The 22,550-nt window shown below is 45.6% G+C and overlaps 1 protein-coding gene across 1 annotated transcript in view; it reads left to right on the forward strand.

Annotated features, from left to right (window-relative positions):
• The first annotated feature begins 16,287 nt into the window (after nt 1–16,287).
• Nucleotides 16,288–22,550, forward strand: part of LOC120940484 (ubiquitin carboxyl-terminal hydrolase CYLD-like) — a 56,919-nt gene continuing 50,656 nt past the window's right edge. The window contains exon 1 of the mRNA XM_040353394.1: nt 16,288–16,497. The gene's annotated coding sequence lies outside the window, so the exon portion shown is untranslated. The remainder of the gene's footprint in view (nt 16,498–22,550) is intronic.

A 22,550-nucleotide genomic window follows, 5' to 3' on the forward strand; every position in this document is an offset into this window, starting at 1 on the left:
TGCGGTTACTAGGCAAGATGGTGGCCACATTCGAGGCGGTACCGTACGCCCAGAGCCACACTCGCATCCTGCAGGCAGCCATCCTGTCAGCATGGAGCAGGAGGCCACAGGCCTTGGATATCCCTTTGCCGCTCTCATCAAGAGTCTGACAAAGTCTGTGTTGGTGGTTAGACCCTCAGAATCTAGTGAAGGGGAAGTCTTTCAGCCCAGTGTCTTGGAAGATAGTAACCACAGACGCCAGCCTGACGGGCTGGGGAGCAATTTTGGATGGTTGCACTCGCCAGGGTACTTGGGCACAGCCAGAGAGGCAGTTGCCCATCAACATCTTGGAGCTCAGAGCTGCTCGACTAGCCCTCAGGGCTTGGACGTCCAAATTGCAGGGGTTCCCGGTGAGAATTCAATCAGACAATGCCACGGCCGTGGCATACATAAATCACCAAGGGGGAACCAAGAGTCAAGCCACTCAGAGAGAGGTGAGTTTGATTCTCCTGTGGGCAGAGGCTCATGTGCCCTGCATATCGGCAATATTTATTCCAGGAGTGGACAACCTTCAGGCGGACTTCTTAAGTCGCCAGACTCTGTTGCCGGGGAATGGTCTCTACATCCACAAATCTTTCAAACACTCTGCCAAAGATGGGGAGTGCCGGACGTGGATGTCATGGCATCGAGACTCAACAAGAAGCTAGACAGGTTCATATCCCGCTCAAGGGATCCGATGGCCTGCGGAACCGATGCGCTGGTTTGCCCTTGGCATCAGTTCAAACTTCTTTATGTATTTCCCCCGCTCCAGTTACTACCCCGCCTGCTGCGCAGGATCAGGGTGGAGCACATACCAGTCATCCTGGTAGCTCCAGCATGGCCCAGAAGGGCATGGTATTCACTAATCCTGAAGATGGTAGTGGGAGACCCTTGGACTCTTCCTCTACGGCCAGACCTGCTATCGCAAGGTCCGATCCTCCACCCTGCCTTACGGCATCTAAATTTGACGGCCTGGAGGCTGAATCCCTGATTCTCAGGGGTAGAGGTCTGTCTCAGAAAGTAATCTCTACCCTAATCAGAGCCAGGAAACCGGTCTCTAGGGTGATTTATTACAGGGTCTGGAAGGCCTATGTAGGCTGGTGTGAGTCCAAGCGATGGCTTTCTCGCAAGTTTACCATCGATAGAGTATTAAGTTTTCTCCAGCTAGGAGTGGATAAGGGACTGGCATTAAGCACAATCAAAGGACAGATTTCAGCTTTGTCAGTGTGGTTTCAGCGGCCGCTGGCCACCCACTCGCTAGTTAAGACCTTCCTTCAAGGGGTCTTACGTATTAATCCTCCAGTTAAATCCCTGCTTTGTCCATGGGATTTAAATCTTGTTCTGTCAATTTCACAGAAACAACCTTTTGAGCCGTTGGCTGAAATTCCTTTGGTTTTACTGACAAGGAAGTTAGTATTTTTGGTCGCCATAGTTTCCGCCAGAAGAGTATCGGAACTGGCAGCCTTATCCTGTAAGGAACCATATCTTATTTTACATAAGGACAAGGTCGTTCTCCGCCCTCATCCTTCCTTCCTACCGAAGGTTATATCCAGTTTTCATCTAAACCAGGATTTGGTATTACCATCCTTCTTTCCTAAACCTACTTCCAGAAAGGAAGGGTTGCTGCATACCTTGGATATTGTCAGGGCCATGAAGGCCTATCTTAAAGCTACAGAGAAGATCCGGAAAACAGATGTGTTGTTCATTTTACCGGATGGGCCCAAGAAGGGGCAGGCAGCTGCAAAATCCACCATCTCGAGGTGGATTAAACAGTTAATCACTCAGGCCTACGGCTTGAAGGGGTTGCCTCCTCCGTTATCATTAAAGGCTCATTCTACTAGGGCCATGGGCGCCTCCTGGGCAGCACACCACCAGATCTCTATGGCTCAAGTTTGCAAGGCGGCAACCTGGTCTTCTGTCGACACGTTTACAAAATTCTACCAGTTGGACGTAAGAAGGAATACTGATACAGCCTTTGGGCAGGCAGTGCTGCAGGCTGCAGTTTGAGACCCTCGGATTCCGGGGGCTCCCTTTTGAGTTAAATTTAAAATTTAAAATTATTTTTTCTCAACTAAGTTGGATTTATTATGATTTGAGTATATCTCTAAATTAAATCCTTTTGTCTTTGGAAGATGTTCTCCCTCCCCTCATTGTAAGCATTGCTTTGGGACATCCCACATAGTAATGAATATGCCGCTCTGTGTCCCGTGATGTACGATAAAGAAAAAGAGATTTTTAATACAGCTTACCTGTAAAATCTTTTTCTTGGAGTACATCACGGGACACAGAGCTCCCACCCCTCTTATGGGGACCATTTTGGGAGGCATACTGCTTGCTACAAAACTGAGGTACTCCTCCTATGGGAGGGGGTTATATAGGGAGGGGCATTTCCTGTTTGAGATTGCCAGTGTCCATCACCTGAAGGTACTCCATATAACCCACATAGTAATGAATATGCCGCTCTGTGTCCCGTGATGTACTCCAAGAAAAAGATTTTACAGGTAAGCTGTATTAAAAATCTCTTTTTTTCCAGTTCAGTGAGTTGTAACGTTACATCGATAAGGCTGAATAGAGCTGCAACAGTGTGGCGTATTTGCAAATCTCTAAAGTAAGCTGTTTTTAATAGCCCAAATTCCTGTTGAAACGCTGAAAAATATTTGAAAGTACCCTTGTCGTAAAGATAAGAGACCTATATTTTACCCCATGTCTAGCCCAGAATAAAGTGTCTGTCCTCAAGAAAAATTCCTTCAGTTGTGGGTAATGCCACAAAGGGGTATTAGGTGAGCAGGCATTGTCCCCACCTGATGGGACCAAGTGAGAAACACATAATATATGAAGTGTCATTGCTAAGATTGAGTACTACATTTAGGTAGTTTCACAAAGAGTTAGGCCGGCTTATCTACAGATAAGCCGACCTAACTCTGAATCTAAGCCGGCCTATGTTTAAGTGTATTCTCAAACAGAGATACACTTAAACATACCTAAGATGGGCTGGCTTGCGCCATTCTATTTTAGGTTGCAATGTTTCTTTTGGCCGCTAGATGGCGCTGCCATTGCGGCCGGCCAAGATTATGTAAATGAGGGGATAAACTGATTCCCGACGATTTACGAGCATACGCCAGGCCTACACTGTCGAGTTACGTTGTTTCCGTGCGCGATAGGCCGCCTAAAGTTATTCCACCTATGAGGTGGTAAAAAAAAATGTTAAGTATGGCCGCCGTTCCGGCCGCGAGGTACGATTTTTTTTACGTCGTTTGCGCAAGTCGTCCGCGAATCGGGATTTACGTCGTTTACGTACACGTCGAAATCAATAGGTCCGTACGGCCTACTTAGCCACAATGCGCACTGGGAAATGTAGTCGCCCGGCGCATGCGCAGTGTAAAAAACTTCAAAAAACGTGAGGTCAAGCCTCATTTCAATACTACACGCCCCCCCTCCCAGTCATTTGAATTAGGCGCGCTTACGCCTGCTCGTTTTAGGCTACGCCTCCGAAAATTTGAAGGTAAGTGGTTTGAGAATCACGTCTAACCTAAATAATTTTCGGCGGTGTAGCCTAAAAAGAGTAGGCTAGGCCATCCTAATTTTAGGCGCCCGTACGTGAATCTACCCAATAGTATTTTAAAGAGATTCATATGATGTAAGGAAAGACACTTCTAAAGCAGCAGCTGCAATTTTTGGCCTCTATCTATAGCAGGCGTGTCCAAAGTCCGACCCGTGGGCCAATTGTGTCCCACGTTCCGGTTTAATGTGGCCCCCCTGGTGATTTGGATATATATATATGTATATATATATATCTTTTGTGGCCCACAGGGACACAAAACATATATATATATATATATATATATATATATATATATATATATATACTGTATTTATTGGAGGGGGCAGGACGAGTGCCGTCAGATTACATACAGGTGAAATCTCCTGTTTACTCAGCGGCCTCTGTAATAGGAAGTCCTGTCACCTGTGCTGCCATTGTTTGACTGTTCTGGTCATAGGAGGCGGTACTTTGTATTAAAGGGGCCACCAAGTAAACGGGAGATTCTCCTGTATGTAATCTGTTGGCGCTCATCTCGCCCCCCTCCCTGTCCACTCCAAGGCTGCAGATGGGCATTGATCAGGCTGCATTCATGGCAATGGTTAGGCTGCATTCATGGAAATGGTGAGGCTTCATTCATGGGCACTGACCCTTATTTTTCTTCACAGTTCCTTATTTAAAATTTAAGTTTTTTCCTGATACTTCATTTTGAAAGTGAAGGTGTGCCTTTTACGCTGATAAATACGGTATATGCAAATAACACGTCCAAGCTTATCCTTGAGCCTCATACACACGAATGGATTTCCATCGGACAAATCTGTGGAATTTTGTGCGAAGGGCGTTGGCCGTGAACTTGGTATGCATACAGACACCAGAATTTTTTCAGCCAACATACACGAAACTACGTGGTTTTTCAGCTCTTTAGCGCCACCCTTTGGGCAACTTCTGCTAATGTAGTGCTATGGTTAGCATTGGTTCGGAGCATGAATGTTTGTACTTTGGATTTTTTCTGACGGATTTGTGTACACAGGATGGGATAATCCGACAAGACATTTGTTGTCAGAAAATTTGAAAGCATGCTATAAAAGATTTGTTGTCGGAAATTCCAACAACAATTGTCTGATGGAGCGTACAAATGGTCGGAATATCTGACAAAACCCTGCAATCATACATTTGTTGTTGGAAAATCCGATCGTGTGTACGAGGCTTAAGACTCTTCACCAGACACAGCAACAAAGGCAAGAGAATTCTTGTTGGGCAGTATATTGGTGCTCAGATGAACACACTTAGACTGAATTTTAATGGTTCAAAGAATGTCAGGAAAAATGGTCGTCCCTCACTCATGTTCACTTCACTAAATCTGGCCCTCTAAAAAAAGTTTGGACACCCCTGGTCTATAGCCACCAGTGGGCATGAGTAATTTGTGAGACAATATAGCAAGTATGAAAATTGGATACCACCAGACCACCCACTGATGGCATTAATTGTAAAGTATCTTTAGCAATCCTGGCTTGTTTACCCTCCCCAAAAAGAAAAAAAAAAGCAATTATTGATTCTGTCTCGAAAACAACATTTATTAATATAAAATTTGTTAGTTACCCTAAAATATAGAGAAAGTGAGGTAGGAAAATGATTTTGAAAGTATTTATCCCACCCAACAAATTTAACCTGCCTGGCGGTATTCCTGAGTCAGGCTCGGGGTGAGAATTTTGTGCGATCGGTAACCCCGAGTCAGACTCGGGATCGCCTCGCGGCATCCACAGGCACAAGTTACTTACCTTGTCCCTGGATCCAGCGATGCATCCCCGCTGTGTGAGCGAGCGGGTCCTCGCTCGATTCACACAGTGTCCCCGTGTGCCGCCGATCTCCATTCCCTGCGACGTTACGACGCACGGGGGCGGAGAACGCCACCAAATTCGTATGTAAAAAATACACCCCCCCTTGTCCCTAGTGGTCTGCCCAGTGTCCTACATGTACTTTTATATAATAAAAACTTCTTTCTGCCTGGAAACTGGAGATTGTCCACAGCAACCAAAAGTGTCCCTTTATGTCAAAAGTGATTTTAGAGCAGCTAGGAAACAGCGATAATAAATTATAATCACTTGCAGAATTGAGCGATAGCGATTTGTGGGGAAATCCGTCATAAAAAAAATAAAAAATAAGTAATGACAGCGAAAATTCTGCAACTGAGCAAATTTCAGTGATTTTGAGTTGATTACATTATTGAATAATTTTTATTATAATTACATTATTATTTTTTATAGTTATTTATTATATTATGATTTTGTTTTTCAAACTTTATCATACCCGAGATGTCTACTAGTCTCTTATTTGGACAGATTTAAGTGAGTTATTCCTAAGAATTGCAGGCCTACAATGTAAAACGCCAAATTTCCATGCAAAATAATGGTACCGCTTTCAGCACCTAAAACCAGAAAGAATCATACCGCCAGGAAGGTTAATGGGAGTTTTGACCACACTTGAAGACCATTCTTAAGTCTATTAATATGTGGGTTAAGGTTTTATCTAAGATATCGCTGGATGGGTTGCTGTACAACAATACCTATGTGCCAGATATCTGCAATGGACACGAAAACGGCGTTGTAAAGATGTCTCTGCAACAATCCGAAAAAAAAAAAAAATAGATTATTCCCAGTTATCCTGGGAGCCTAAGAAAGGACCAAAATCCTGTATGATTGTCAGTAATTCTGTAAGGGAGGTTTACAGAGCAGCTAAGTAGATTATCATTTCATCCATGTAGAGAGACACTTTTTGCTCCAACCCAGGGATGAACAGGCCTGAAAGAATGGAATCAAAGCGTAATAATCCAGCTTAGACAGGAAGAGTCAATGTTTCACTTTGCTTTATGAGGCAATTATCCTGCCATAGTATCTTCCATCATTAAAATTACAGTCAAAGGAAATTCTACGTACTTGTCTACTCCAGACGTGACTTTTTTTCGTAAATCGCACCCCCAAAATGTGTGTCAGGAAGGATGGATAGATCGATTATCTGACATCCCTATAGGTTGATATTGCCTGCCCACATATAGGGCCAGATCCACGTACATCGGCGCATATATCCGTCGGGCGTAGCGTATCTCTGATACACTACGCCGCCGTAACTTATTTTTTTTTTTTAATCCTCAAAGAATGCGCGCCGTAAGTTACGGCAGCGTAGTGTATCTTTGGCGGCGTAAGGGCGCGCCATTCAAATGGATGTGATGGGGGCGTGTTTTATGTAAATACGTCTTGACCTGACGTAAATGACGTTTTTTTTCAACTGCGCATGTGCCGTCCGTGGGGGTATCCCAGTGCGCATGCTCGAAATTAAACCGGAACAAGCCAATGTTTACAACGGTGACGTCATTCTACTCAAAGCCCTATTCGCGAACGACTTATGCAAACGACGTAACATTTTTAAAATTCGACGCAGGAACGACGGCCAAACTTAACATAGGATACGCCTCATATAGCAGGGGTAACTATACGCTGGAAAAAGCCGAACGCAAACGACGTAAAAAAAATGCGCCGGCCGGACGTACGTTCATGGATCGCCGTATCTAGCTAGTTTGCACACTCAACGCGGAATTCGACGGAAACGCCACCTAGCGGCCAGCGTAAATATACACATACGATCCGACAGGCGTACTAAGACGTACGCCTGTCGGATCGATCCCTCATTCCGTCGTATCTTGTTTTGTGGATACAAAACAAAGATACAACGCAGAACTTTGAAATTACGCGGCGTATCAATAGATACGCCGGCGTAATTCGTTTGTGGATCTGGCCCTTAATGTTCAAGGCCAATGTAAAAACTAAGCTTAGATCTGTCCTACAGAAGGGTCTGTGTGTATCACATCATAGTTTAGCCACTAGTGGTACACAGAGGCGTATCTAGTGAAAATGGCGCCTGTGCCTCTGTCAAAACATTTGAAACCTTTCAGATAACCAGGGACACAGTGCGACGAGGACAGAGAGGCACACTGGGGACCACTGGCGGCTGGTGCTGAAAATTTTGGGGGGGGGGGGGGGGGGGGCACAAGCCAGCTAAAAAAAAATAAACAATTGCAGCCACTGTGCCAATCATCGGCCGTCATGGGGGCACCTGTCACTCCCCTCCCCAGGCCAAGTAGCAATATTGGCAATTGCTGTGCCTGCGCCACGCTTCAGCAGGCTGCCCGCGATGCCAGGAGCTACATTAGTGCGGGAGGCGGCCACAGGAGGACTGGTGTTTTTTTTTTGTTAGGGGGGTAGCCATGGCTGCCATACCCTAGATACGCCACTGGTGGTACATGAACCCCAGAGGGTACTTGTGGCAGATGAAGGGAAGCTTCTGCCCATTAAAAAAAGTAAGTAGTTTCTAAACCATGAGAGATTGTTAAGAAAGTAGGGATACATCTTTAGTCAATGTTGCCCATATGTTTTTTTTAAGTTGTTCCACTGGCACTTAGAAATACAGTGGTATAATGGTACTCCTGGTTACTGTCTGAGCATGAACTTAATTATACTTTTAAGCACATGCTTATTAACCTCAAGGCCTATAACGCAAAAAAGATTTTTAAATTGGTTTTCAGAATTGCAATAGGTCAGTAAGATGCATATGTCACTGTAGGGTTTTAAGAGGATTATAATGAGACCTTCTTGTATAAAAGCAAGATGTTTGTGTCCTATATTTCTATAGGTAGGGACAAGGAACATCGAACCAGACAGGAGGTGTTTTCATTTTAAAATTCAGCATTGACAGTCTGTGCCTAAGTGGTTATGGTAGACTTCCAATCTAGTTAGTGGTGCATCCAGCAGTGCCCTTTGTGCTAGGAATTGTACATTAGCAAGGAACTGAAGATTTTGCAGTTTTTTTTTTAATGAAGAGACAGGGTAGTTTATATCCGTGTATATTTTCTTAAAACAGAAATTATCGGCTATAGGTCCCTTATAAGAGAATCAAATGAGATTGTAATAGTGGTAATAAAATAGTGGAAATCTCTGTTCTCTTCAATATTTATGCTAAAAGATAGCCACATCATGGGAATGTAGGCTATACAATGTTATCAATAATAAATAATAAACCAAACCAAGACCATCAAAGATGGTGGCCGCGGCACCTTTATTGGTATAATTTATAATACAAACATTAAATCTATTTAAATAATTATCTTTATTAAAATCTCAATAAATAAATATTTAATTTCAAAGATATTTTTCAAATCTTTCAATACATTCTCACTCAGTCATAAGACTCAAGTGATTGCCATAAATGAAATATCAACCAGGTCCCCCCTTGATTCAAGGGTGACAGACCACATAAAAGGTGCAGCGACAAGGGCGGGGGGGATGGGGAGCTCTTAACCCGACAAGGTAAAATTTTTTGTGCCCTGACCCTCACACCTGTGGGCTTTATATACCCCTCTACCTCACGTGTATGAGTCATCAGTACACGTGTTTTTCCCGCCTGAACACACACGTCCTTCCCGCTCAAAAACACGTGCAAATCCCGCCTAATCCTGTTTTCCTACCTCACAAAAATGTGTTCACTGAAACCCAGTTTTGTTTTTTTGTTTTTTTTTTAAACTCTATAACCCAATTTTAAATTAAATATTGTGATAGCCACAATCCCATGTAGTGGGCACTGATGATGCCCCCTTTTCCATTCTCTGTTCATATAACCTTTGTTTGCAATGAAATCAGAAGTTAAGGTAGATTGTTGCTACGCATTTACACAATTTATTTGACATTGCATTTATGAGTATAAGGCCGGGTTCACATTGGTACGACAAACGCTCCGACATTAGGAGCTCATGTCGCATGACGTGTGAAAATCAATGTTTCCCTATGGGAGCCGTCTTAACTGGTCTGACACAAGTCGGTCCGACATTGAAAATGCTCCCTGTACTACTTTTGGTCCGACTTTGATCCTACTTCAGCCCATTGAATATCATTGAAGTCGGATCAAAGTAAGATCCTTGTCCTAACCATCCAACATTGTAATTACAGCAGCAGTAAAAGGAATTTATGTCACTCTGGGATTGTTTTCATTGGTCAAATGGCAAGTCAGACTGTCACAAAGTTGGATCAAAGTAGTATCCTGTTCATGAAAGTCGGATGGATGTAGGACTGATGTCTTAGAGCAAAGTAGGGTGATAGTCTTATGACTGTTGTGTCATATCAGTGTGAACCCAGCCTCAGGTCGGGTTCACACTGGTATGACACGACAGTCATTCTACTTTGGATCCAACTTTGCCCTGCGACTTGAAGTCCGACATGTGTCCGACTTCAAAGAACAGGGATCTGATTTCGATCCCTGACAATATCAGGCACTGTGTCTAGTATGAATCTTTAGGAAGAACTCTGCACCAAAAAAAAAAAACGTCATGGGTTCCCCCCTCTAAGAGCATACCAGGCCCTTCGGTCTGGTATGGAATTTAAAGGAACCCCTTACGCTGAAAAAAACGTGTGGAGGGCCCCCCCCAAAGTCCATACCAGACCCTTATCCGAGCAAGCAGCCTGGCCGGTCAGGAAAGGGGGTGAGCACGAGCAAGCGCCCCTCCTCCTGAATTGTACCAGGCCACATACCCTCAACATAGGGAAACATTGACTATTGACCATTCACTGTTTCAGTCCAATTTCAGCCTGAATTTTTGGGCTGAAAATGGAGCAAAAGACGCACAGGACTCCTGTGCAAATTGCACCGCAGCAGAGATTTGTGAACCGGCTCCATAGAGTGCCGGTCACAATATCTGACATGCAAATTGGATGCAGGGTAACCCGCATCCAATTTGCATAGGTGTAAACCCAAGTGTTAATTTGCAGAATTTGATGAATAAGCCACATTCTTTACACACATAGACAAAAGTTGCAAACTAAAATCCTGCTAGAGGACAATTTATTTGTATAGGTAAGTAGCATTCTTTAGAGAATTAAAGTGAGGGCAGGCGGTATGTTCCTGATTTTTTTTTTAGGAGCAATATGCAAAAGCTGACCTATAATCTCCCATTGCATTCTCTGATGTTTGTTTAAAATGTAGAGACCCTAATCTACCTAGTCTGACATCTAAAAGGAACGCACATAACAAATGTGTAGGCCCAATGAAAGTTAATTAACCACTTCCATACAGGGCACTTATACACCTTCCCGCCCAGACCAATTTTCAGCTTTCAGCACTGTTGCACTTTGAATGACAATTGCGCGGTCATGCTACACTGTACCCAAACTAAATTTTTATCATTTTGTACCCACAAATAGAGCTTTCTTTTGGTGGTATTTGATCACCTCTGGGATTTTTATTTTCTGCAAAAAAAATGACCGAAAATTTAGAAAACAACCTTTCTTTTTGTTTCTGATATAAAACATTGTAAATAAGTACGTTTTCTCCTTCACTGATGGGCACTGATGGTACTGCACTGACGGGCACTGATAAGGCGGCACTGATGGGCACCGATGAGGTGGCACTGATGTGGCATTGATGGGCACTGATAGGCAGCATGGATGGGCATGGATAGGCAGCACGGATAGGTGGCACAGATGGGCACGGATAGGCGTCACGGATGGGCATAGATAGGTGGCACTATTGTATGTGTTGTACTAATGGATGCCAATCAGTGCCAAACAATGCCTGCCAATCAGTGATGCCCATTGTGGGCACTGATTGGCATCCATTGCGGGCACTGATTGGCATCCATTATTTGTGTCATTGTCATCCCTGGTGGTCTAGGGTGGCATACCTGTGTTTTGGTTTTGCATCCCTGGTGGTCTAGTGGCATCCCTGGTGGTCCAGTGGGCATCCTCGGGGGGGCTGTGCTGATAATCGATCAACACAAACCCCCCCCCTGTCAGAGGAGCAGCCGATCGCCTCTCCTCTAATCGCGTCTGACAGACGCGAGTGAGGAAAAGCCGATTACCGGCTTTTCCTGTTTACATCGTGATCAGCCGTGATTGGACACGGCTGATCACGTGGTAAAGAGTCTCCGTGAGAGACTCTTTACCTAGATCGGTGTTGCAGGGCGTCAGACTGACACCCTGCAACAATGATCGTTGCGATGCGTGCCCCCGGGGGCGCGCAGCGGCTCAATATCCTGAGGACATCATATGACATCCACTCAGGATATTGAAACCACTTTGCCGACGTCAATATGTCATTGGCGGGCGGCAAGTGGTTAAAGGTCATCAATGAGGATTTATTAAAACGTAGACTTCAAAGTGAGGCCTCTTGTCAGCAATAGCAGGGATGGTCAAATTTGCGTGGATACACTGAGAAAACTGGTACAGACTACAGTATATATGCTTTAAAGTGGTTGGAAACCCTCCTATAGTACTTTTCTACATTCAAAGCAGACTGCAATAATTTATGTAGCACTACCCCCGGAGGAGCTGCTGGATTGCTTTGGGTGGCACATTTACCTCATGGCTCCCCCGAATTCCTAGGGGTGTATGGTGCATATAACAGTAGTAACGGAATGTCCATAACAGGTGTCTTTTCTGTGCTCTTTATTACCCAGCCATGTAAAAACAATGAACCGGTGATGAAAGGGATAGAGGGCCAGATTCACAAAAGAGATAAGACGGCGTATCTCCTGATACGCCGTCGTATCTCTGAGATACGATTGTCGTATCTATGCGCCTGATTCATAGAATCAGGCGCATAGATAGCCCTAAGATCCGACAGGTGTAACTGTGTTACACCGTCGGATCTTAGGCTGCAATTCTAGGCCGGCCGCTAGGTGGCGATTCCATTGCGGTCGGCGTAGAATATGCAAATGACTAGTTACGCCGATTCACGAATGTCCGCTTTGCCCGTCGATCCAAATTAACGTCGTTTCCGTAGAGATGCGTCGCGTAAAACTAAGCATGCCCTCTAGGTGGTCTAACCAATGTTAAGTATGGCCGTCGTTCCCGCGTCGAATTTTTAAATTTCACATTGTTTGCGTAAGTCGTCCCTGAATGGCGCTGGACGCCATTTACGTTAACGTCGAAGCCAATGACGTCCTTGCGACGTCATTTAGCGCAATGCACGTCGGGAAATTTTAGGGACGGAGCATGCGCAGTATGTTCGGCGCGGGACCGCGCCTAATTTAAATGGTCCCCGCCCCATTTGAATTAGGCGGGCTTGCGCTGGGCGGATTTACGCTACGCCGCCGCAAGTTTACAGGTAAGTGCTTTGTGAATGAAGCACTTGCGCTGTAAACTTGCGGCGGTGTAACGTAAATGGGATACGTTACGCCGCCGCAGCGTAACGCAATTGTATGTGAATCTAGTAGGAGAACAGCAGATTCAGGCATAGTATTTGGAACAGTCCTGTTCAACTCTACCCATATGAACAGGCAGGAAATAAATAATTTTTATCAAAAAAAATTTAAGCAAAGAAAAGATATTTGGGGTCTTTTTGACCCCAGATCTCTTTATAAAGAGGACCTGTCACCCCTTTTTCTATTACAAGGTATGTATGCATTCCTTGTAAAAAGAATAAAAGTGACAAAAAAAAAATATTAAAAAGGGACAGTGTAAAAATAAAAAAGTAAAGTGCCCTCATCCCTCCGTGCTCACGCGCAGAAGCAAACACTTACGCAAGTCGCGCACGCATATGTAAACAGTGTTCACACATGTAAGATATAGCCACAAACGTTAGCGCAAGAGCAATAATTCTAGAGCTACATCTCCTCTGTAACTCTAAACAGGTAACCTGTCAAGGCGTTTAAAGGGTAGCCTTGGAGATTTTTTAAGTACCATAGCTTGTCGCCATTCCACGAGCGTGCGCAATTCTAAAGCGTGACATGTTAGGTATCTATTTACTCGGCCTAACATCTTTTTTTTTTAAATCAGAAAAATTGTTTATTGTGCCAAAAAATATAGGACATGAAGTCAGGTACATGAATATAGATCAACATTCAGAGCATTGTACAAAGCATCATCACACAGATATTAGTACCATACACTTGCCAGAACCGTAGCACCTGAAGAAATAACATTGTTGTCAATAGCACAATTAACACAGTGTCGAGAAGGCGAGAACCGCCTCACCCTCCCACACAACCAAACACTTGGCCAACGGGCAATGCCCAGAATTCCGCGTTCCACACTCTGCCCAAATAATTGTAACAACTGCCTGTCCTTGGTGTGCATTCTCGTATCCACATTATAATGTTCATTATCACAGACATTGCTATAGACACTCAGATTCTAGTCCCGGGGGGAGAATGTCACCTACATCTGCAACAACCGAGTCATAATCAGTCTCGGAGGTGCCAATCCAGGCGTCTCCAGCCAGGGCTGCCAAATGGAGTTGAATTTCTTGGACGCATTTCTGTGCTGATATGTATAATGTTCCCTCACAATAATGAGGTTCACTTGGTCTATCCACTGTTTTTTGGTCGGGACATGCGGGGACAACCAAAATCTAGCTATCTGTTTCCTTGCTAGATATAAAAGCCTGATCACTGCGATATTAACTGGAGGAGGGTACACCTCTTCATCCACCGCACCCAATATGCATATCAATGGGTCCAGCGGGACCCTAACCTGGAACACCGAGGAGACAACCTCCGTGACACTCCTCCAGAACCGATGCAGCTTGGGACAGCGCCACATTAGGTGAATAAGCGATCCCTCCTCCCCGCATAGTTTGGGACACAGAGAAGAGTCCCTCCTGCCCCATCGGAACAGCTGAATGGGTGTGCGGTAGACCCTGTGCAACAGAAACAGGTGAGACAATCTATGCGATTGTGAAACTGAGGTCAAAGGCCCCGCTTGTAAACAGGATTCCCATGTCTCACCGTCAATGTCCCCCAGGTCCTCCGCCCAGCCTCTCCTACATGGTAAGGTCTCTGAATTTTGTATGGATGACAAAAGGGAGGAATACACATGAGATATCATGCCCTTTTTGTCTTTACCATGGAAAACATCTGTTATCAGCCTGTGACTGGATAGTCGCAAAACAGATGTCCGACCCTGGGCCTGTAAAGCATGTCTGAGCTGTAAGTATCTGTAGAATTGATGTCTAGGTAAATCAAACTCATTTTGTAGGTCTTGAAATGACTTAAAGCGGGGGTTCACCCTTAGAGGGCACTTTTCCCCCTTAGATTCCTGCTCGTTATTACTAGGGGAATCGGCTATTTATTTAAAAATAGGTGCAGTACTTACCCGTTTACGAGACGCATCCTCTCCGTCGCTTCCGGGTATGGGCTTCGGGAATGGGCGTTCCTTCTTGATTGACAGGTTTCCGAGAGGCTTCCGACGGTCGCATCCATCGCGTCACGATTTTCCGAAAGAAGCCGAACGTCGGTGCGCAGGCGCAGTATAGAGCCGCACCGACGTTCGGCTTCTTTCGGCTACGAGTGACGCGATGGATGCGACCGTCGGAAGCCTCTCGGAAGACTGTCAATCAAGAAGGAACGCCCGCTCCCGAAGACCATACCCGGAAGCGACGGAAGAAGATGCATCTCGAAAACGGGTAAGTACTGCACCTATTTTAATACAAATAGCCGATTCCCCTAGACCGAACGAGCAGGAATCTAGGGGAAGAAAAAAAAATTTTTTAGAAATGGGTCAACTCCCGCTTTAAGTGTGTCATTATGGTAGATCTGAGCAATATTCTGGATCCCTGCTAATTTCCAGGATATAAAACCCTCAAGACTGGACACTTCTGTCAGATTTAGATTATCCCACAAAGGGGTGTCCGTAAGAAATCCCGAAACGCCCACAGTCGTCTTAACCATGGACCACAGCTTTCCAAGGAGGACAACCGTGGGTGCTGCCCGTGGAAGGTGTGGGAACCCAGCCTCCAGACAAGCCAAAACCGACGCATTCCCGGACCCACCCCGCAACAGCGTGTCAATGGAGTCCCTGCTATTAATCCGCCCCATACCACATAGGTGCTGCATTTGGGAAGCCAAAAAGTAAAATTTAGGATTGGGTACAGCAGCACCCCCTTGGTCTTTGCCGTATTGCAGTGTAGACAAACGGATACGGGCGACTTTCTTTTTCCAGATTAATGATCTAAACAAGGAATCAATCCGGGTAAACCACCGACGGGGTGGCCTAACATCTTTCACATTATACAAAAAAATATATATAATTTTTATTTACTAAAACACATTTTTTCCCCAAAGAATGTCGTTTAAAAAAACGCTGCGCAAATACCGTGTGACATAAAAATTGCAACGACCCCCATTTTAGTAATTTTCTAGCAAAAAATACGGATTTAAACTTGTAAAAAAAGCATTTGCTAAAATAATTTAATTTTAATAAAGACATATTAATTTCTAAAGACAAAAAAATAAAAAATAAATCGCATTTGAGCCTGCAATGTATTGCGACTGCGATTAGTTGCTGGCGGGTGCAATGCTCTGTCTACCTCCTGCAGATTATTCTTAAAAAAAAAATAAAAAAAAATAAACAATACACCACAGTAAAAACATTTTTTAGAGGATTTCAGCTAAAATATTGATTTCCAAGAAAGGTTAATACATTTGGATGAAAGAAAGTGATTTTTATTGATTATTGCATGTAGTGAGGTACAGACAGAGAACACACAGCTATCCCCTCAGAGCCAAGTGCTGAACAGGTACTCTGTATAACCCCGCCCTCCCCACATCAGGAACTCTACTCTGCCCCGCCCACAGCTACGTCTGCTTGTTTCGTCTCGGCTCCCTGAATGGGATTTTCCGTTCCCCGCCCACCCCTGCTTTCTACCTTTTTTATTGGCTCGTACAGCTCTTTCTTTCCGCTGATTGGCTGACGTTGCAGCCTACTCTTATCCTCGTACACTTCCTCTTTGTAAATTCCCTAACTTGACTCAAGTGATAGAAGGGACTTTATGTCAGCGTAGAGAATACCTATTTCCCAGGAAACCCCTGTATAGCTATGGGGAAAGTCCAGAGCGAAGTAGCTGCCTAGTTGTGTGACTTACCTCTGCCAGCACACTGCTGGACTACACAGAAGCAGCGACACGTGAGTACTCATCACCACCGGGCTCTGGGGGTACACTGGGGGCATGTTCAGTCTCAGCAACCAATAGGAATGTAACCCGAGGGTTTCCAGGGACGGTGCCTAGTCCTGTGTGACAGGTCATTTAGTCCCTGGTAATGGGCACTCTCCCAGTACTGATCAACTCTACTATTTATGATTGCTATATTGCTGGCATCAAAACAATAATTAAATACAAATATAATAATCAAAAAGATATATATATATATATATATATATATATATATATATATATATATATATATATATATATATATATATATATAGATATATATATATATATAGATATATATATATATATATATATATATATATATATTCTCTTAGTTATGATTGCCAACAAGGGGTTAAATATTAGGAGGTTTAAGGTCCACTGTAATCATGGTGTTCCCCACCGTGCCTGTGGGTGTGTTTGAAATCCCACCCGTCCAGTCCTGCCAGGAAGCTGATACTGCACACCGCTAATCGCAGGCAGTGAGTAAGGATGAGCTCCGGCGTGTTCGCAAAGCTCACGTGCAGAGCCCACCAGAAAGTTGGCACTGCGCTGTGCTAATCACAGGAAGTGAGACATTGTCCCGATGCGCTACCTGTGATTAGCACAGCGCAGTGCCGACTTCCTGGCGGGCTCTGCACGTTGGGCTTTGCGAACGCGCTCCGGCTCATCCTTAGCAGCGAGACATTTCACGGATTGGAGCTGCACAGAGTCCTGACCTCAACCTGATGGAACACCTTTGGAATGAATTAGATCCCTTTCATTCAGGCTGTAGCAGTAAAGTTTATTGGTTTTATTGGCGCTTTACAGTTGTTTAAGCGGCGCTTTTTGGCCGATAGCGCTTTTAACCTCCGCTAGCGGCCGAATAAGGGGTTAAAAAACGCCAATGTTGCAGCACTTCTTTTCAGGAGGCGCTGCCCATTCATTGCAATGGGCAGGGGCGTTTTGGGAGTGATGTATACAGCACTCACAAACCACCCCAAAGATGCTGCTTGCAGGTCTTTTTCTAACGTCCCGCAAGTGCACCACCGCAGTGTGAAAGCCCTCAGTGTGCCATGCCATCAAACGCAGCCACTGTGCCATGCCATCAAACCTAGCCACTGTGCCATGCCATGAAACGCAGCCACTGTGCCATCAATTGTCACCACTATGCCATGCCATCAAACGCAGTCACTGTGCCATGCCATCAAACACAGTCACTTTGTCATCAATTGTCACCACTGTCCCATGCCATCAATTGTCACCACTGTGCCCATCAATTGTCACCACTGTGCCCATCAATTGCTGCCACTGTGACCTGTAAAATGCCCCCCCTCCCCCCTGGCACTTACCTTTCTCAGGTCAGCCGTGCTTCTACCGTCCCTCGATGTCCCTCGTCCCGCCCTCGATGACGCTTCAGCCGATCAGGTTACCGATTACCAGAATCAGATTACCTGATTGGCTGAGACGCCTGTCAGTCTTATCCAAGGAACGCACCGCCGGTACGTCCCGAGGATAAGCATTCAGGAAGCCGACTACAGCCTTAGGCCTGTACTCGGAAAGCCTATCAGAGCCGCTGGCTCTGATAGGCACTTCCACACAGCCAACCAGCTGCCGTTATTCAGCTGGCTGGCGCTCAACATCCAGCCAGCTGAATAGTGGGCGGCAGCGGCGAAAATATATAGATTCATACAATACATGAATCTATATATTTTAGTGACTGTGCGAGAGCCAGAGGGGGCGGCGCTCCGGCGCCCTCTATGGACGAACCGCTCCTGGTGCCTCACCTCCCAAATGCGCTTCAGGAAGAATGGTCAAACATTCCCATAGACACACTCCTAAACCTTGTGGAGCCTTCCCAGAAGAGTTGTAGCTGTTTTATAGCTGCAAAGGGTGAGCCAACTCAATATCAAACCCTATGGACTAAGACTGGGATGCCACTAAAGTTGTTGTAAACCCTAAAAAAAAAAACCTTCAAGGCAAAATGAAAACGAGCTAGTATGCAGATCGAAGCCCCCGCAGTGGTCCTCAGACGGTTCAAATCTTGGCAGGTTCAGCAGGGACCAGCCGAGATTTGAACCATGTATGGGAAGGCTGATTGTACCCCCCCAAAAAAATGCGCAGGCTATGTAGCACAGATGACCTCTGGTTGAGAGATATGAAGGATTAATTGTAACCAAGCTGGGTTACAGTTCACTTAGAGATGAAAACATCTATAAATAAGCAGTATTGCCCTAAAAATAAAAATGCACATTCATAAAGCACAGCAATGAATGTTTAGCGCCCCAAAGCAAGAGGAGCTCTATGCAGGGCCATCTTAATAGCATCATGGGCCCCTGGGCAAAGTAATGCTCTGGGGCCCCTACAACGGAGACAGTGCAGGTAAACAGAAATTGAGTAGGTAGGAGGCAGGGGATATCTGGGGTGTAGAGGGGTCAGAGTGCTGGGGGGATATCTGGGGTGTAGAGGGGTCAGAGTGCTGGGGGGGGGGATATCTGGGGTGTAGAGGGGTCAGAGTGCTGGGGGATATCTGGGGTGTAGAGGGGTCAGAGTGCTGGGGGGGGGATATCTGGGGTGTAGAGGGGTCAGAGTGCTGGGGGGATATCTGGGGTGTAGAGGGGTCAGAGTGCTGGGAGGGGGATATCTGGGGTGTAGAGGGGTCAGAGTGCTGGGGGGGGGATATCTGGGGTGTAGAGGGGTTAGAGTGCTGGGGGGATATCTGGGGTGTAGAGGGGTTAGAGTGCTGGGGGGATATCTGGGGTGTAGAGGGGTTAGAGTGCTGGGGGGGGGGGATATCTGGGGTGTAGAGGGGTCAGAGTGCTGGGGGGGGGGATATCTGGGGTGTAGAGGGGTCAGAGTGCTGGGAGGGGGATATCTGGGGTGTAGAGGGGTCAGAGTGCTGGGAGGGGGATATCTGGGGTGTAGAGGGGTCAGAGTGCTGGGGGGGGGGATATCTGAGGTGTAGAGGGGTCAGAGTGCTGGGGGGATATCTGGGGTGTAGAGGGGCAGCCCAGACTCAAGGACCAGCTGCTTTGGGGAAAGGGCAGGGGCCCCCAATGCAGCTGGGGCCCCTGGGCAGTGCCCAGGTGTGCCCTCTCATTAAGGCAGCCCTGGCTCTATGTAATTTGGGGGTTGAAATTTGCAGTCTGAAAGGAAGTTAAGGGCTCGCCGGCCTACTTTTAGTAAACAAAACAACAGTTGTCAAAAATAATTGCAGGGGATTTTCTCTATCAAAACAGGTAATGAAAATGTCAAGCCACTTGGCTTTCTCTTCAGCTGCTCTTGTCAGGATCCTTCAGTTACAGCACCCAGCTGCACAGGCCCAGTCCTTGGCCTCCCAATATGGGATCTCCTGACACCCCGAGCTCTCTCACTCCACCAATAGGGATGAGCTCCGGCATGTTCGCATAGCCCGCCAGGAAGTCTGCACGGCGCTGTGCTAACCACAGGCAGGGAGACATTGTCCCGATGCTCGGCTGCAGAGATCGGGAAATTTGCAGACTTCCTGGCGGGCTCTGCACGTGGAGTGTGCGAACATGCCAGAGCTCATCCCTATCCACCAATTCTCACAGACTCCATAAGTCCTATGAATGCACCTAGTTGCCTCAGCTGTCCCAACTCTCCCAGCCCCGTGGGTAAGGAATCTCTCCAACATGGCGTACTGTCCCCTCAGTCGAGCACCTCTCCTTATGGTAGTAGCACACACCTGTCTCCAAACAGGAGCCCTGCACTATGGTCAGGTCCTTGATTATAACAAGTGTGCACATTCACACAGCCTGCAGGTCTCCAATAAGACCTGGACACTGGATTGGAAACTTCTTCCCACCCTTCTTTGAAGTCTCCAAACTCAAGACCCTGATCTGGGATTACCAATCCTGGAGAAAATGTAAACCCCAGTCTCCTTCATTCAGACACGATTCTCCGGAGCCCCTTAACGTGGAATTTGATTCAGAAAATCAAGTCCTGCTAAATCACTTCATGCTGGCCCCTTTTGCAGGTAAAGCTGTTAAAATCATTACAAATAAGCGCCTATACTGTCTCACCCTGCTCTGCACATGCTCAGTTGCTTTCTATTAGGTACTGTGCCAAATTCATAGAGGCCGATATGTTGACAGCCTAAAGATTTAGTGTTGTTCAGGGGCTTTGGGCTTCAGCAAAATGGCAGCCTCTGGCAAGAAGAAACAGGAGCAATGCTGGAGGCAATTTACAGCACACACTAATTTTGGTAGCATAATTATTATAGTGGAAATATTTGATTCCCTGCAAATATATGTATGCCCACTTACAAAAAAATGAAGAGTCTATAATTGTTATCACAGGTGTATTTTAAATGATAAATTGAGAAAAAACACATGGTACAAAGGTTATAAAAAAAAAAAAAAAAAAGTATCCGATGCCCAGCAAAACACGACTTGGTACTTGGCGGAGAAATCCTTGTTGGCAAGCAACAGGTAAGACATTTCTTGTAGTTGGTGACCAGGTTTGCACACATCTCGAGGGATTTTGGTCCACTCTTCTTGATAGATCTTCTCTAAATCCTTAAGGTTTCTTGGCTGTCACTTGGCAACATGAAGTTTCAGCTCCCTCCAAAAAAATTCTATAGCATTAAGGACCTGGCTAGGCCACTCCATGACCTCAATGTGCTTCTTTCTGAGCCACTCCTTTGTGGCCTTGAAGGTATGTTTTGGGTCATTGTCATGCTGGAAGACCCATCTTCAGTGTTCTGGCTGAGGGAAGAAGGTTCTCGTGCAATATTTTACAATACATGACCCCGTCCATTGGTCCCTCAATGCGGTAAAGATGGCATGTACCTTTAGTAGAGAAACGGTCCTAAAAGCATAATGTTTCCATCTCTGTGCTTGACTGTAGTGATGGTGTTTTGAGGGTCATAGTTTCAGCATTTTTCTTCCTCCAAACACGACAAGTCAAGTTAATGACAAAGAGCTCAATTTTGGTATCATCTGACCACAGCACTATCTCCCAAACAAAGTCCCGCCTCCTGGAGTTGGCTCCTATGATAGACAGCACACTGTTCCAATGCTGGGAAAATTAAAGTGGAAGTAAACCCTTCAATTTGATAGTTACAAAAAACAGTTAACATTCCCGGCATGCCGGAAATTATAGCTGTCACATTTGCTTGTGCTCTCAACCAAACTGTTAAACCATCCAATGGCTGGTTTCATAACAGGTCACATGTACAGCATTATGGCAGTTACAGATTAAACAGAGGTCAAGATGGCCGCTTCCTTGGCTGAAACCGATAGGAGGGTTTACTTCCACTTTAAGTAGTGTGATGTCTATCATAGGAGGTGATCCAGGAAGTGGGACTTTGTATGACAGCAGAGTTCCCCTCTCTGTGTGATTTGCCGGCTCTCCTCCTCTCTACCTTCCTCATAATTTTACTGTCTGATTGCTGGGAGGAAAATTGGCTCCCATGAGGCTTTGCTGATGGACACTGGTAGGCTGCGCCGATGGGCACTTATGAGGCTGCTCTGTTGTGACTGCACGGATAGGCTGCACTGATGAGGCTGCACTAGTGGGCACTATTACTCTGAACTGATGAGCAGTGATATACTGCACTGATGGGCTGCATTGGTGGCCACTAATGATGCTGCACTGATCCATTTGTTAATATTTATTTCTGTAACTAAACTCTGCATAAAACATTCAACAGTGTAATTTCATGAGAATTTATGAGGGTAGGGGTTGGGTGGGGCAACTGGTAACTCTTAAGGCCTGGCTAGTAGCTCAGGACTTGACATTTTGAGCCCTGTGCTAGTGTATAGTGATAGTCAATTACCAATTTTAAGTGGTAAAAAAGTCCATAATATAAAAAAGTTCATATAAAAGTCCCATGCACAATCCAGTGAATGTGCAATCCCAGACGGGTATGCAAATCTGTTCTCAAAAGATGATCTTCACGCCGTACCGATCATCTGTGAGGCTTCCCGGCCCCCCTGCTACACTCAGGACGCCGGGTGTACAAGTACTCGTGCAAATGCTTGGTATCGACCCCGATACCAATACTGGTATCGGTGAAACCCTA

The sequence above is a fragment of the Rana temporaria genome, chromosome 1 (genome assembly GCF_905171775.1).
Source record: "Rana temporaria chromosome 1, aRanTem1.1, whole genome shotgun sequence".
Lineage (NCBI taxonomy): Eukaryota > Metazoa > Chordata > Amphibia > Anura > Ranidae > Rana > Rana temporaria.